The 14396-nt window shown below is 35.0% G+C and overlaps 1 pseudogene across 1 annotated transcript; it reads left to right on the forward strand.

The window, feature by feature from the left end:
- Positions 1 to 530: 530 nt before the first annotated feature.
- On the forward strand, positions 531 to 4436 carry LOC145120598 (UDP-xylose transporter 2-like; annotated as a pseudogene). Its single transcript, XR_013714254.1, has 11 exons — positions 531 to 600; positions 1288 to 1304; positions 1375 to 1514; positions 1704 to 1929; positions 1974 to 1978; positions 2067 to 2199; positions 2484 to 2645; positions 2838 to 3110; positions 3196 to 3728; positions 3991 to 4074; positions 4207 to 4436. The product of XR_013714254.1 is annotated as a UDP-xylose transporter 2-like (transcript).
- Positions 4437 to 14396: the final 9960 nt, after the last annotated feature.

Here is a 14396-nt window from a genome sequence, read left to right on the forward strand (position 1 = left end):
AATTCTGGGGTTTCGAAACTATAGGGATCAAGTTAGAGGTTGAAGATCAGAAATCGAAGGTTGAAGGTCAGATTTGGGATTAGATGAGTCGCCGGTACAACTGACGTCGTCGTGGTGTAGGTCAGATGAGTCGTCGGAGTCCAGGCCAGCTAACAGCGTCGTTGGAGTTTCGGGAAGCTAACAATGTCATCGAGTCGAGTGTAGGTGACGTGCCGATTATTGGTTTATCGATGAATATTTAACATTTTGGGGGTTTTTTGATTTTGGATTGATTACTGAATGTCTGTCATTTTCTTTCTAGAAAATCAATGTAGTGCCTGCTTCTTAATCTTGTGATCTATGAGTACCATTGTTACCGTCTCTGGTAACAACATCTAACCTTATGTCAGATTCGTTCATTCAGGTTCTCCCCTTCTCCTTTACCTCCCTAAACTTCTTTTCAACCAAAACAATTAAGTTTTTACTTTTGAAAACTAAAAACGGATATTTGAAATTCATTGATGTAATTTCTTATTTTGACAAGCGTAATGATGTGGGAACGTCTTTGCAACAGGGTTATCAGAGTGATTCCTATTCTTCATGCTAATTTTGGATCTCAAGGTAAATCATATGTTGAAAATACATCCATCATCACTAACTGTTCATCATCATCCCCAACTACTTACTTCCTTTTTTATTGTGTTCAAGCTTCTTTTTATTTTTTATTTCCATGTCTGGTGCAAGTTTTTTTTTATTTTGTTATTTTAATGTGTTGGATTTTTATTGCCCACTAAGTGTTTGATTATTTGCTTCACTGAGTTTTGCAATATTTGATTATCGGATCAAGGCCCCTGTCTTCATGTATGTGCCTTGCTTGCAAAATGGTATGAGTTGTCATTACATTTTTCTTACTTTTTAGCTAAAAATGTTCCATTGAGTTCGACACATTAGGGTGAAAGGGGTATTGGAGATATAGGTGAACAACATAGAGAAAAAGGAAACTAAAATATATGTAATGAAGGATTTGGTTAAGGGTTTGTTGAAAATATGACTGAGTTCACTAAGAATCCATCATAACCACCTTATTTGTGATCTGAATGATACAGGGGTACAAGGAGGCTCAACAACTTTAAGATAATATTTCAATGTTTTATAAAAAACATGAATCTTTGAGACAACTCATGTGACATGTTTAATGTGAGTTGCTACCTGTATATGCACTATATGCTCACCCTAATACATTGGCTTTTTTTAAATTTAACATTTAGTGCTATTGACTATTGACTTTCATCTTTTTGTCAATTTTAGTCTATTATGACTTGCAAGTATATATTTATATAAAGTGTTTGAATAAAAATTTGGAATTTTTTTATTGATTTTAAAAAATGTGGGTAGGTGGGGATAGTTATGACAAATACATTGATAAATGCGAAAAAAGTTGTTCAGAAATCTGATGATGATGAACTGGAGAATATACCTATTTTAGCTACTAGTGTGGGATATGGTGTTTACATGGCGATTTCTAGTAATCTCAGGTAATGACAGACATTCAAGTTTCAAGATTTGATTTAAAAAAAAAAAAAAAAACTTAGTGTCTTTTGTTGTTTTTTTGTAAGAAAGATGATTTAGCATGAAAAAAAATGTGGTCTTTTCTTGTTTTCTTGCAAAAATTGTACTCTTTCTTTTGTGTTTTTGCAAGAAAGATGATTTTCCATTGTAAAAAGTTGTATTTTCTTGCAAAAATTGCACTCTTTCTTTTGTGATTTAACACAATTTAATGGGCCAGCATCATTCATTGCTTCTGAATCTGGAATCAAAGTTGAAGAATATTTTGAATGCAGAGAGAGTACTCACAATAATATGCCAGCAACATTCATTGATGTTGAATCTGGGATCATTTTTATTGATCATGAACTAAATAGCAATAAATCAGGTTCATCTACAAATCAGGTTCACAACTATTACCTAAAATTTACTCTTTTTTTATCTTTTAGGCAATGTATACAGACAATTATGTTGTGTTCCCAAATGCCAAATTTCTTGTCCATTCAGACAATTTTACCCTCATGACTTATCACTTTTTACAGCAAGAAGATCCGTTTCTCACTTACTGTTCTTCTCATGGGAGTTGGTATTGCAACTGTAACTGACCTGCAACTCAACATGTTGGGCAGTGTTTTATCCCTGCTAGCAGTCCTTACAACTTGTGTTGCTCAGATTGTATCCTTGCTTTAAATATTTTGAATCACAAGGGTATTTACGTCTTTTTCACATATGAGAGATCCAAATCAAATCCTTGTCCCACCTTTTTCGGGTGAGGCAAGAGATTGCAATTTTTTCCCATTGACAAGCTTTCTAGGCCTTTTTTAATGGTGAGAATCACAAGGGTATTTGTGTCTTTTGGGTAGGACAAAAAGTTACAGTATTTTTGATTTTTCACATTGACATTTGCTATGTTATGTCATGTGGGACCTATATGTTGGATCTTAACAGATCTATCTCAGATGACAAATACAATCCAAAAGAAATACAAGGTTTCATCAACTCAACTTCTATACCAATCTTGCCCTTATCTAGCTCTTACATTGTTCATCGTGGGCCCATTTTTAGATGCCCTTTTGACAAATAAGAATGTTTTTGCCTTCAAATATACTCCTCTAGTGCTGGTTAGTACCAAAAATGCCCTTTTTTTAATCACTTGAAGTTTAATGCAAGAAACATCAACATACTTTCATTGATTTGTTTATAACATCATCCTACTTTTATTTCCTTAATAAGCAAAAAGGTGAAACTTCAATGCAGCAATAGAAAGAAGTGAAAGTATGTAGCTAATTTTAACAATCTCATTTAAATTGCAGGGGTTTATTGTTCTTTCTTGCATGATATCAGTATCAGTAAACTTCAGTACTTTCTTGGTGATTGGAAAAACATCTCCTGTAACTTATCAAGTATTGGGTCATTTTAAAACATGCCTAGTTTTGGATTTTGGATATGTTTTATTACATGATCCATTTAGTTGGAGAAACATTCTTGGAATCCTCATTGTTGTTGTTGGCATGGTGCTCTATTCTTATTTCTATACTCGTGATGCTCAACCAAAAGTCATTGAACCATTAACATAATTATCTCAGGTAATCATCAATTCCATTCCCTTGCTTATTCCATTCCATTCCTCATATATTTTTCTCGTTGTCTGATTGTTTTATATTTTTGAAGGAGAGCGAGAGTGATCCTTTGATAAATGTGGAAAACGGAGTGAACACTGTAAACGAAAGTAGTCCTCAAAAGTTAGGTGTGTGGAGTTCAGATAAAGATTTGCATGCGTGAAGATGTTGATTTTTGGGTGTTTAGATAAAATTATTATAATGGAAATGAGAAGTTTTCAATCCGGTAATGAAGATGTTACTGTGATGGGAATGGAATGGAATTGGAATGGGTGAGAGAATATTGGTGAGTTGTTATTGTATTATTTGACAAAATATACAAGTGAGAAATATTGGGTTTGTTTGTTTGTATGAGTAGAAGAGTATCTTGGTATTTAGTTATAATATTGTATTCTCCAGTGACCACACCTTTCCCTTCTTTTAATGGTGATGCACAACTATATCCATTTATCAAATGATAGCAAAGAAATACCTGCTCTTTAATAATATCAGGTTGCACCAGTTTCTCCTCTGCATTCATTACCAAGGACTCAGTAATAGAAGAGTCTTGAGATACCAAACATTACAAAGGATTGTTCATAAAAGGTTAGTGTGTTGACTAGAAATTTCAACAAATGAAACATTTTAATTAAGACATGGTATGTTGAATACTCAATATAATTAGTACTGAAAATTACATTGTATTTGAATAACATTGATAATTGCAAGGAACTTTTTTTCTTGTGTTTAACCTAACTTTCAATATCAAACACAGTAATAAACAACACAGTTTCACTATATCTACAGAGTTTATATTATATATAAAACCATAACCGTTAGAAAAATAACATGTTTCATTGTCTTTCAGGCATCGGGTAGTGGATTTGCATGGTTTTCACAACCTGTTTTCCAGAGATGCTTAGACATTATCCATACTCAACAGCTGGCCAAGGTTGTAGATATAAAATTTTATTGTTTTATGAATAACTCATGTCATATACAGTTTCCGGTTTATATGTCATTTGTGATGCCATGTCATCTTTGAAACTCAGCTTTTGATTAATTTGGTGTATTATTTTGGTAGGTTGATCCTGCTACATGGCCAATAATGATCTCTAGGGTCTTCTAGAAGGATTGGAGAATGCAGTTAAGCGTCTATCTAAGACTTCACGCCAAGGACTTGATGAATTTAAGCTAGAAATGTTTTACTTGATTTGGACATGAACCCTAAGATATAATACTTTGGCATGGCTAGAAGCTTTGGAGGAAACGAGACTCAAGCAAAAGCAAACACACAGAGAGTTGTTGGCACATAGTAAGATAGATAATGCAACTGTATATAAATTCTGCTTCTCTTGAGTTCATTTTTTTATTGCATTTACTCACTATTGGAATAATTATTTGTATTTGACATATTAGTGAAATAAATTATCTTTGTTGTTTATGGTATTTTATTTTGTATTATGAGATTTTTAATGTGTTATTTAATTTGAAAATTACTAAATCTATCAAAATATATAATTTTTAAAACATTTAACTTTATGACACGCAAAAATGTGTGTCGCGTTTCTTTATGACAGGGGCTTTAATGATACACAATGCGAGTCGTAAATGTGCGTCGTAAGGTTACAACACGCAAATGCGTGTCATCTTCCTTTATGACAGGGCCTTCCTTGACACGCATTGCGTGTCGTAAACGCGCATCGTAAATGCGTGTCGTAATTGCGCGTCGTAAATGTGCGTCGTAAATGCGCGTCGTAAATAGATGACGCGTAAAAGCGTGTCGTCTCTCGTTATGACAGGGCCTTCCTTGACACAAATTTGCGCGTCGTCTGAGCGTTTTACGACACACATTGTGCGTCGTAAAAGACTGTTTTTCTAGTAGTGTTTGCAAGTCGGTTGCACATTGACATATGTAAACGCACCAGTAACTTGGTGTTATAAAACACATTGTTGTGTGTGATTTGATGAGTAAGCACAAGCAAGCATTTGAGTCGAAGTTTATCCGTTCCTTTTACCCTAAGAGGGTTAAAAGCAATATCTGTGGGCCCGTCGATGATTTAGTGATGACACCTTAAAGCGCTTGGCCAAGCCAGGGCTGATTTGATTTGTTCAATTAGTCAGTCATCTTAAATCAGAATTCGGGAAACAACACATAGACAGAGAGAATGACTATAATCCATGTCTCATGTCTATACGATATCTAGAATGGAGGAATATATGATCCCTTATCTAAAGGACGCGTTTATGATAAGACCAGAGTTTGACAGCGGCTTTTGAAAGCTACGATTGCTAATCAGGTTCTAAAGTCGTACTTACAAAATAGTTATTAGACTTATCCAAGTGGGAGACTGTTGGATTAGGTGTCTAAGCCCATGACTATTTTGGTATGTACTTGATTTGATTATGAGCATGGTCCTTTTGGGTTGCCTTCACCATAGCAACTGATAGGATGGATTATGGAGAAAGAGGATTAATTATGATTTATTAATATATTATAAAAATAATATATTAATTGAGAAATCATATTATTTAATTAGTATTGATCAAAAATTAATTTGGAATTAATTTGGTGATCAAAAGAGACTGATTAAATTAACGGGGACTGATTATGTAAATCGGTAATATTTATAGTTTGGGCTTATGGACCTTATTGGTATCAGGTGGACGAAATCTCTATGAGAGTCCATAAAGATTTCGTCCAAGGCTTGTCCAATGGGAGTCCATATGTTGCTTAGGGCCTAAGCAAGGGAATTAGGGTTTCCAAGTTGAAAACCCTAGTAATCCTTAACTATAAAAGGAACCACAATGGCTCTCAAAATCGGCCTATGCCTTTAGAAGGAACCCTAGCCGACTTTTGAAGCCTTCTCCTCTCTCTCTCTCTCTCTCTCTCTCTCTCTCTCTTGTTCTTCCTTGTTGCTAGTGGTGTTTGTGACTCCATTAGAGGTGCAACACTTGGGGCACTAAGCTTTCAAAGGTCAAGGAACTCTTGTTATTACAATATAACAAGTGAGGTAAAGTTTTTTAACCCTAATCATATGTCAATTTTGAAATATGTGTGCTAGTCGTAGGGTTATTGCTTTGGTATTAATAATTGTATGTTCAAATTAGAAAACCTAGATCAAAGCAATTAGGGTTGCATGTACACCATAGGAATGATGTTATGCTCACAGTCTAACACAAGAGGGTAGAGTTGTTGAAGGTGCAGTGGCAGCACCGCAAGGGCTCATAATGGATGTGGGAGCCAGAGGATGAAATGAGGGAGCACTATCCATAGCTGTTTCCAGCCGCAGCAGACTTCGAGGACGAAGTCTGAGATAAGCGGGGGAGAATTATAACGCCTGGTTCCTAGTATGTATTAAATTTTTAATTAAATACTTTTATATATAAACTCGACGAGTTGGAGGCCCCAAACTCGTCGAGTATAAATGAATTGGACGCGAATTTGGAAACCTACTCGACGAGTTGAGAGGTCTCAACTCGACGAGTAGGCTGGCTGAAATGAAACCCTAATTCCGGGGTTTTGCACCCTATTTAAACACCTTAACCCCAAGGTGTTGGCCTCATCTCCAGCCTCCACTGCCCAAAACCCTAATCTCGAAACCCTAAGCTATTTGTAGTGATTGTGAGCTAATCTTGTGTATTCTTGGTGAGTTTGAAGAAGGAGCAAGAACGTGTGAGAGGAGAGTAGATCCAGAAGTTGGGCTTCATTTCTCGTTCATCTGAGGTAGAAAGCTTCAACCTTGTCCATGATATGCTTAGATCTAGTCTTAGGATGTTTTGCTTCATGTTTTGGTCCAAGTATGTTGATGGTTGGGATTTGGACGTCCCATTTTGGAAAACCTTCAGATCTAGGGTCTTGAGGGGACTTCATGGCATAAAGGTGCCAACTTTATGTCTATGGAAGTCCCATGCAACTTCTAGACCATCTTTTTGGTCTTTTAAGCCCGATTAGGTCATGCATGTAAGTAAAGATGGGAGCATTACGTGACCAAATTGTCCCTAGAATCTAGATCTATGACCCCATGGTCTATCTTGAAGTTTTGATGGCTTTTGGAGTTGAACCTAAGCCATTTTGGGTTAGGGTTTGAGTTTATGCCTTGGGAAGAGGTTCTTAATGGGTAAAGTTGGAAACTTTAACCTTCTACACGTATTTCCAGCTTAGATCCAGAAGATAGGGCCCTGGTTTGAAGAATGGTGACTTAATGCATTAAGAAGGACTGATTGACTGAAGAACTCGACGAGTTCATAGAGGAACTCGACGAGTTGGGTCGAATTGTCCCGATTCTGTTAAAGGGAAGAACTCAATGAGTTGGAGGAAAACTCGACGAGTTGGATTGTGATTTTTATGATTCTGTGAGTTAAGGGGAACTCGACGAGTTGGAGGAAAACTCGACGAGTTGGATCATGATTTCACGATTCTGTGAGTTAAGGGGGAACTCGGTGAGTTGGAGGAAAACTTGACGAGTTGGATCGCGATTTCATGATTTTATGATTCTTGAGAACTCGGCGAGTTGAAGGGCAAACTCGACGAGTCGAGTCAACTCGGAGCGTTGAATTTGACTTTGACTTTAACTTTGACCAAAGTTAACCCGTAAGGGATAATGAGTATGAAAGGGTACTTAAAGGAAATATTTTATGTTTAGGAGCTTGAGTTGGGTTGATATCCGGAGTCAAGGATTTTTCAGCTACTTGCCAGTATTTGAGGTGAGTTACCTTCCCTGTATGAGCGGGTCGAAGGCACCAATGCCAACCCACTAGTAGTTGTTTATAGTAGAGATGATTGTTTGTGTGATAATTGTCTGGTATGTCACTATCTGTAGAGATTATGTGCTTGTATGCTATGTTATTATGTGGTAGTGGTAGGGGTGAAATAGATCCTGTAACCGGTTGAAATAAACCGGAGGGTAAGTCGGGCACTCAGATATGCCTGACAGTATGTTTATGAGATGATATTATGTGGTAGTGGTAGGGGTGAAATAGACCCCGTAACCGGTTGAAATAAACCGGAGGGTAGGTCGGGCACCCAGATATGCCTGACGGGGGTAGGCCGAGCACCCCTGTATGCCTGACAGGGGTAGGTCGGACACCCCGGTATGTCTGACAAGGGTAGGTCGGGCACCCCGGTATGCCTGACATGGGTAGGTTGAGCACCCAGGTATGCTCATCAGGGTAGGTCGGGCACCCAGATATGCCTGACAATATGTTTATTGTATGGTATGTAGTATGATGGGGGAACTCACTAAGCTTCGTGCTTACGGTTTTCAGTTTTGGTTTCATGTACCTCTTCTTCAAAAGGAAATGAGCCGGCATGATCGCAGCGCATCACACCATGATATTCGCACATGAGATCTTTGGGAGTTATACTCTGATGTTGTTTTATGATGACATGTTTTGATTATTGATATATTGGTTTTGATATGGGATGACATGATGGATGTTTTTAGACTATTGGTTTTATAATTACTTAATCAAAAATGAAATTTTTGGTCTTAAATTTTGGGATGTCACATTTATCTGTGGGACTCAGCAGCTTGTGGTGAGTTTCCTCACCGTGTTTAGCGGGTCGAAGGCACCAATGTGGGACGATGGTTTATTATGTTAGGACGCTAGATGTATGCGTGACTCTTGCATGAGTATGCGTTGGTATGTATACCGAGCGGGGCTCGATGTCGAGCAAGGCCCGATGACTGTATTGTATGCTATTATCTTTGTGATTATCGCATGCGTTAATAGGATTATATGTTTATATGTTTATATGTGTATCGGGCAGGGCCCGATGTCAGGCGAGGCCTGATAATTGATAGATTTGTAAACTGAGCGGGGCCCAAGACGGCTGGGACTCGATGCCAGGCGGGGGCCCAATATGTGTTTATTATGTATGATATGTGGTATTTTGGGGAACTCACTAAACTTTGTGCTTACGGTTTTCAGTTTATGTTTCAGGTACTTCTGGTTCAAAAGGGAAGAACTCGTGATGATTACAGAGCACACTCCACCTCATTCCGCATTTTGTGATTTACTCTAATATTTTATGATGTAGTAATACACTTTGATCAATCTTGGTTGTATGACAATGTTTTGGATTACCGTTTGTTAATTTTAAAATGAAATTTTTGGGTCTTTCTTTTAGGACTATATATATATATATATATATATATATATATATATATATATATATATATATATATATATATATATATATATATAAGCTAGGTTCATTTGTTTAAACTAAGTATTGTGTTATCGTATGCATAAATGTGGGCCAATCAAAATTAAATAAAAAATTAAATAATTAAATAAATAAATAAGGGTAATTTAGTAATTTGTTTAGTAACTTCCAAAATTAATCCCTATAATCATGGTATTGACCTAATCTCTCCAATTTAAATCACGGACTACAAAACCGACTATCACCGGCGTTTTCTTTCTTTTTTTTGGCCCGATCAGCAGCCACACGAATGGGAAAGGCAAAGAAGATCGCTGATCTCCAAGGGGGTGTTTTAGGTGGTTTAATCGACTGAATCGGATGGAGAGGAGGGTGAAGCGAGGGCAGCAAGGGTTGATTAGCAACTCTCCGCTTACTCTCTTCTGATTCTAACAGCGAGGGGTGAGACCAGAAGAGGGTCCGACGACAGGTGGGGATTCAATTGAATTTTGGGAATTAGGGTTTTCAGAAATTTGGATTGACAGAAATATGCAGCCAGAAATTTCAGAAGCAGCCGCTATACAAAATATGACGAGGGTTCCTGGCAAGAGAGGTAGGAATGAGATTCCGCATGAGATAATTGAGGTTAGTGAGGATGAACTGATGAAGAATCGACCACGAGAAGACCAAGTCAAATCAACTGGAATAGCTTTTGGGCCCTCATATCAGGTAATTGCTTATATTTTCTTGGTCTCATAGTAAGAAGTAAGAACCCTGTTTCAATTTGTAAGATTGAAAATGTTTTTGATGTTCTAGAATTGTACTTATAGTCTCATATTCTGGATTATTTTCAGCCGGCTTCTTCAGGGAAGGGGAAGCCAACGAAGCTGCACAAGAGGAAACATTAGATTGGATCTTTATACTTTGATATGAGATCTAAAGAGATGGAATTGGCAGAAAGGCGCTCAAAAGGCTTTCTCACAAAAGCAGAAACACAAGCCAAGTATGGATGGTAATAAACTCATAATTTTTTTGTATGTTGCATGTTAATGTTGTGTCAATTTTTCTTCTACAAATGAAAAGCGTTGCAAAGATTTTTGCTTTGTTTTCTCAAGAGCTCGTCAATGTTTCTGAAATGGAATCATGAATTCCAATTCTGTTGGAATCTAAACTACATTTTGGTTTTGTTTTGACAGAAGTTGATGCTTGAAGAACGGACCGCAAATTTGAAAGTGATTCTAAGCATTCTCAGGGAATATTATTCTTACATGATTTGATTCATGACAGTTATTTTCGTTAAATGTATAATTTCATGGATGATCAAGGAAAGAGCTATTCTTCTGATAGAATAATCTACAATAGAATGATAGGAGTATATGTAATAATATATTCTGCTAGAATATTAAGGTCGAATAATATACATAATTTTGTTTGTTATTAGTGAGTATTTCATTGTCATAGACTATTATATAAAGTTTTTAGTTTTTTAAGAATGTAATGAAAAATTTGAAGTTGTATCCAAAAATGTGTTTATTAGTCGGTGTTGGCATTCGCATAGAATATCATTCTAATAGAAACATGTATCCTAAAATTTGTAGAGAATCTGATTCTAACAGAATAAAATCGGGTTTAATTATAAAAATTACGTTATAATTAAATTAAAATAATTAAAAAAATTAGAATTTTAAAATCAAGAGAGTTTATTATCCCCAAAAATATGGAATTTTCCTTTTTTAAATTTATCCCATTTGTCTAAAATACCCTTAGAATGAAATTAGATGGTATTTTTTAATTATATTTAATTTAATAATATATATTAATCACTTTCTTAAATTAAGTAAAATGATTGGCCCACATTTATGCATACAATAACACAATAATTAGTGTAAATAGAATAACCTAAGCCTATATATATATATATATATATATATATATATATATATATATATATAGAGGGAATGGTTATATGGAAAACAAAAAAACCCTAAAAATCATAAAAATGCATAAAAAAAATACCTAGACATCACAAAACTTTTTTTTTTATTTTACACATCAAAAAAGCGCAGCTTTTTTTATAAAATTTCGCTTAACAAAAAAAAAATCATTTTTTTAAAAACACTTTTTTTTTCAAAAAACATTTTTAGCGATTTTGTGTTAAAAAGTGCGATTTTTTCAAAAAAAAGTTTTGTTATCTCTAAGTATTTTTTATGCATTTTTTTTTATTTTTAGGGTTTTTTGTTTTCCATAGAACCTAAACCTATATATATATATATATATATATATATATATATATATATATATATATATATATATATATATATATATATATATATATATAGGTTCCGTTGGAATTAAAAATAAAATAGAGATCTTGAGATTCAAACTCAGCCACATATTTTATATCTGCCGCTCTAATCCTCCGACTGCCAATGTGGTAGACATGTTATAATCATAAATGATTATATAGCGTCGTACGTTCCTTTCTCCTCTGCCACCATCCCCACCACCACAACTGCTACCACCACAACCACTACTACCACCTCTAACACCAGTCGACCCCACCGCTGTCACCTCCGTCACTTATACATTCGTCACCTCCGTCCACCATCTTTTTTGACACCAACTGTCATAATCATATATGCTTACTCTGTCTGTGAACAGACATATATGTATAATCATTTATGATTATGCATACCATGCTGCTGTCGGTATGCTACAACGTTAGAACGGCAAATGAGAAATATGTGGCTGAGGTTGAATCTCAAAATCTTTATTTTTTTTTAATCTCAAGTGAATCGTTCTATATATATATATATATATATATATATATATATATATATATATATATATATATATATATATCAACCTGTGGACCACGCTCACCCCTACTACTTACACCCGATACACTTATGGAGTTAAAGAGACTTGTCACAATAAGTTAAGTCAAGATATCAGAGGCTGCCGTATTGTCTTTAGTGGAACAAGAAACTTTTGTAAAAGTAGCACAAAAAAATTCCGATAAAAGATAATAAAGGTAATTTTTTTTTAAATTACATATAACAAGCTAATTCACAAGTCTTATATTTTAAAGTTCACATATTCTTTTATTTATTTTTCGAAAACCCGTCGTCACGAGTTCGATTTTAACATCCATAAATACTTCTTTTTCAACACCACAAATCAAGTCATCGTTCTTTCAGCAAAAAGTAAAATCTGTTTTTTCCCTTTGTGGATCGTTGTTGAGTGTTAATTCGTTTCCCTTTGTTGAGTCGATGTTGTGAGCTAATTAATTCCCTCGTTTACCTTTGTTGAGTCGATGTTGTGATGAGTTAATTAATTCCACTGTTCGTCTTTCTATTCCACCGTTCATCATCTTTTCATTTTGTGGGCTAATTAATTCATTTAAGGCTGTTTGATTTAGAACTTTGGACTTCATTTATTAGACTTAATAGAGTAGTAGTTGCACCTTTTAATTCTGGGTGGATTAATTAATTTAGTGGGTTGTTTGATTTATAACTTTTGACTATTTTATTAAGCTTAATAGAGTACTAGTTGCATCTTTTAATTCTATGTGGATTAATTCAATTAGTAGGTAGTTTGATTTATAATTTTTGACTTTATTTTATTAGTGGGCTGTTTGATTTAGAACTTTTGACTTTATTTTATTAAGCTTGATAGAGTAGTAGTTGCATCTTTTAATTCTATGTAGATTAATTCATTTAGTGGGTTGTTTGTTTTAGAAATTTGGACTTCATTTTATTAAAGCTTAGTAAAGTAGTAGTTGCACCTTTTAATTCTCGGTTAGGCACCGTGTACATAGGAAAAAAAAATTCAAAACTTTTAATACGAATGTGAAGAAAATGAGGGCTAGTAATTGCTATCCTACCTACCATAGGTTAGTTCCATCATTTCATATATGTTTTGCTATTTTATTTAAAATTGAAAAATCTTAAAAAATAGTCTCTTCCAAAGAAAATAAGTTTGGTCTTAATTTTTTTTTTTTTTTTTCATCAAGGGTAGCGCTGTTTATTTTTTTGGGATAATGACTTATAGGGTAAGATAATTTTTGAAATGTACACATTTAGTCCTTATTGTTTTTTTTTTGTAAAATAAACCCTTATACTTTATTAATATGTACACATTAGGTCATTTTCACCGGATTCTACAGGCTTTGCTGACGTGAAAGGGTTAATTTTACAAAAAAAAAAAGAATAAGGACTAAATGTGTACATTTCAAAAAGTATCTTACCATATCAAGTCATTTTCCCTTTCTTTTATTTTGTTGAAATGAAATACCCAGGTGACATCCACATATCCACAACGAGATTTTTCCAACTTTTATTCATCATGAAAAAGAGGAAGAACCCCGATCTCCGGCGACTCCTTTGTGTGTTCCTACACATCACTGGTAGCAAGGAGGAATGATGACAAAAACAACAAGGTCGAAGGGGGAGGCAGGAGGAAGTAGAGACGGTAGTTGGCGGCGAGGAGCTGCTCTGGTAGCCCCCTCGTCGATTCTTTCTTCTTTTTCTGGCAACATATCTCAAAGATGGAGGCAAAGAGAGACAGATCGGAGAAACACAACATGTAAAGGGTGTTTGGCTGTTGATGTTCGACCAAAAGGAAGAGAGACGAGAAAGAGAAGGGTCGCCGCCCTTTTCTTGTTGCTGGAGGATGACCCACCTCCGGTGACTAAGCTAATTAATTGCTATTTAGTGCCACTTATGCTTCCACATCAGCAAAACCTGTAGAATTCGGTGAAAAGGACCTAATGTGTACATATTAATAAAGTATAAGGGTTTATTTTACAAAAAAAAATAATAAGGACTAAATGTGTACAATTCAAAAAGTATCTTACCCTATCAAGTCATTTTCCCTAAAAGAAAATTCGTATATGACCGGTATACCGGGTATAGACGGTCACAATGATTGCATTATTACAAAAAATAAAGTATAAGGGTTTATTTTACAAAAAAAAAAAATAAAGACTAAATGTGTACATTTTAAAAAGTATCTTAACCTATCAAGCCATTATCCCTATTTTTTTTTTTCTGTTAAGTCTAATCATATAACAAAATCGTTATTTAACAACTCAAAGACCATTAAAATAGCTTACTGACCCAACC

The sequence above is a fragment of the Lactuca virosa genome, chromosome 1, assembly GCF_052849685.1.
Source record: "Lactuca virosa cultivar CGN04683 chromosome 1, Lactuca_virosa_CGN04683_v6, whole genome shotgun sequence".
NCBI classification, from domain to species: domain Eukaryota; kingdom Viridiplantae; phylum Streptophyta; class Magnoliopsida; order Asterales; family Asteraceae; genus Lactuca; species Lactuca virosa.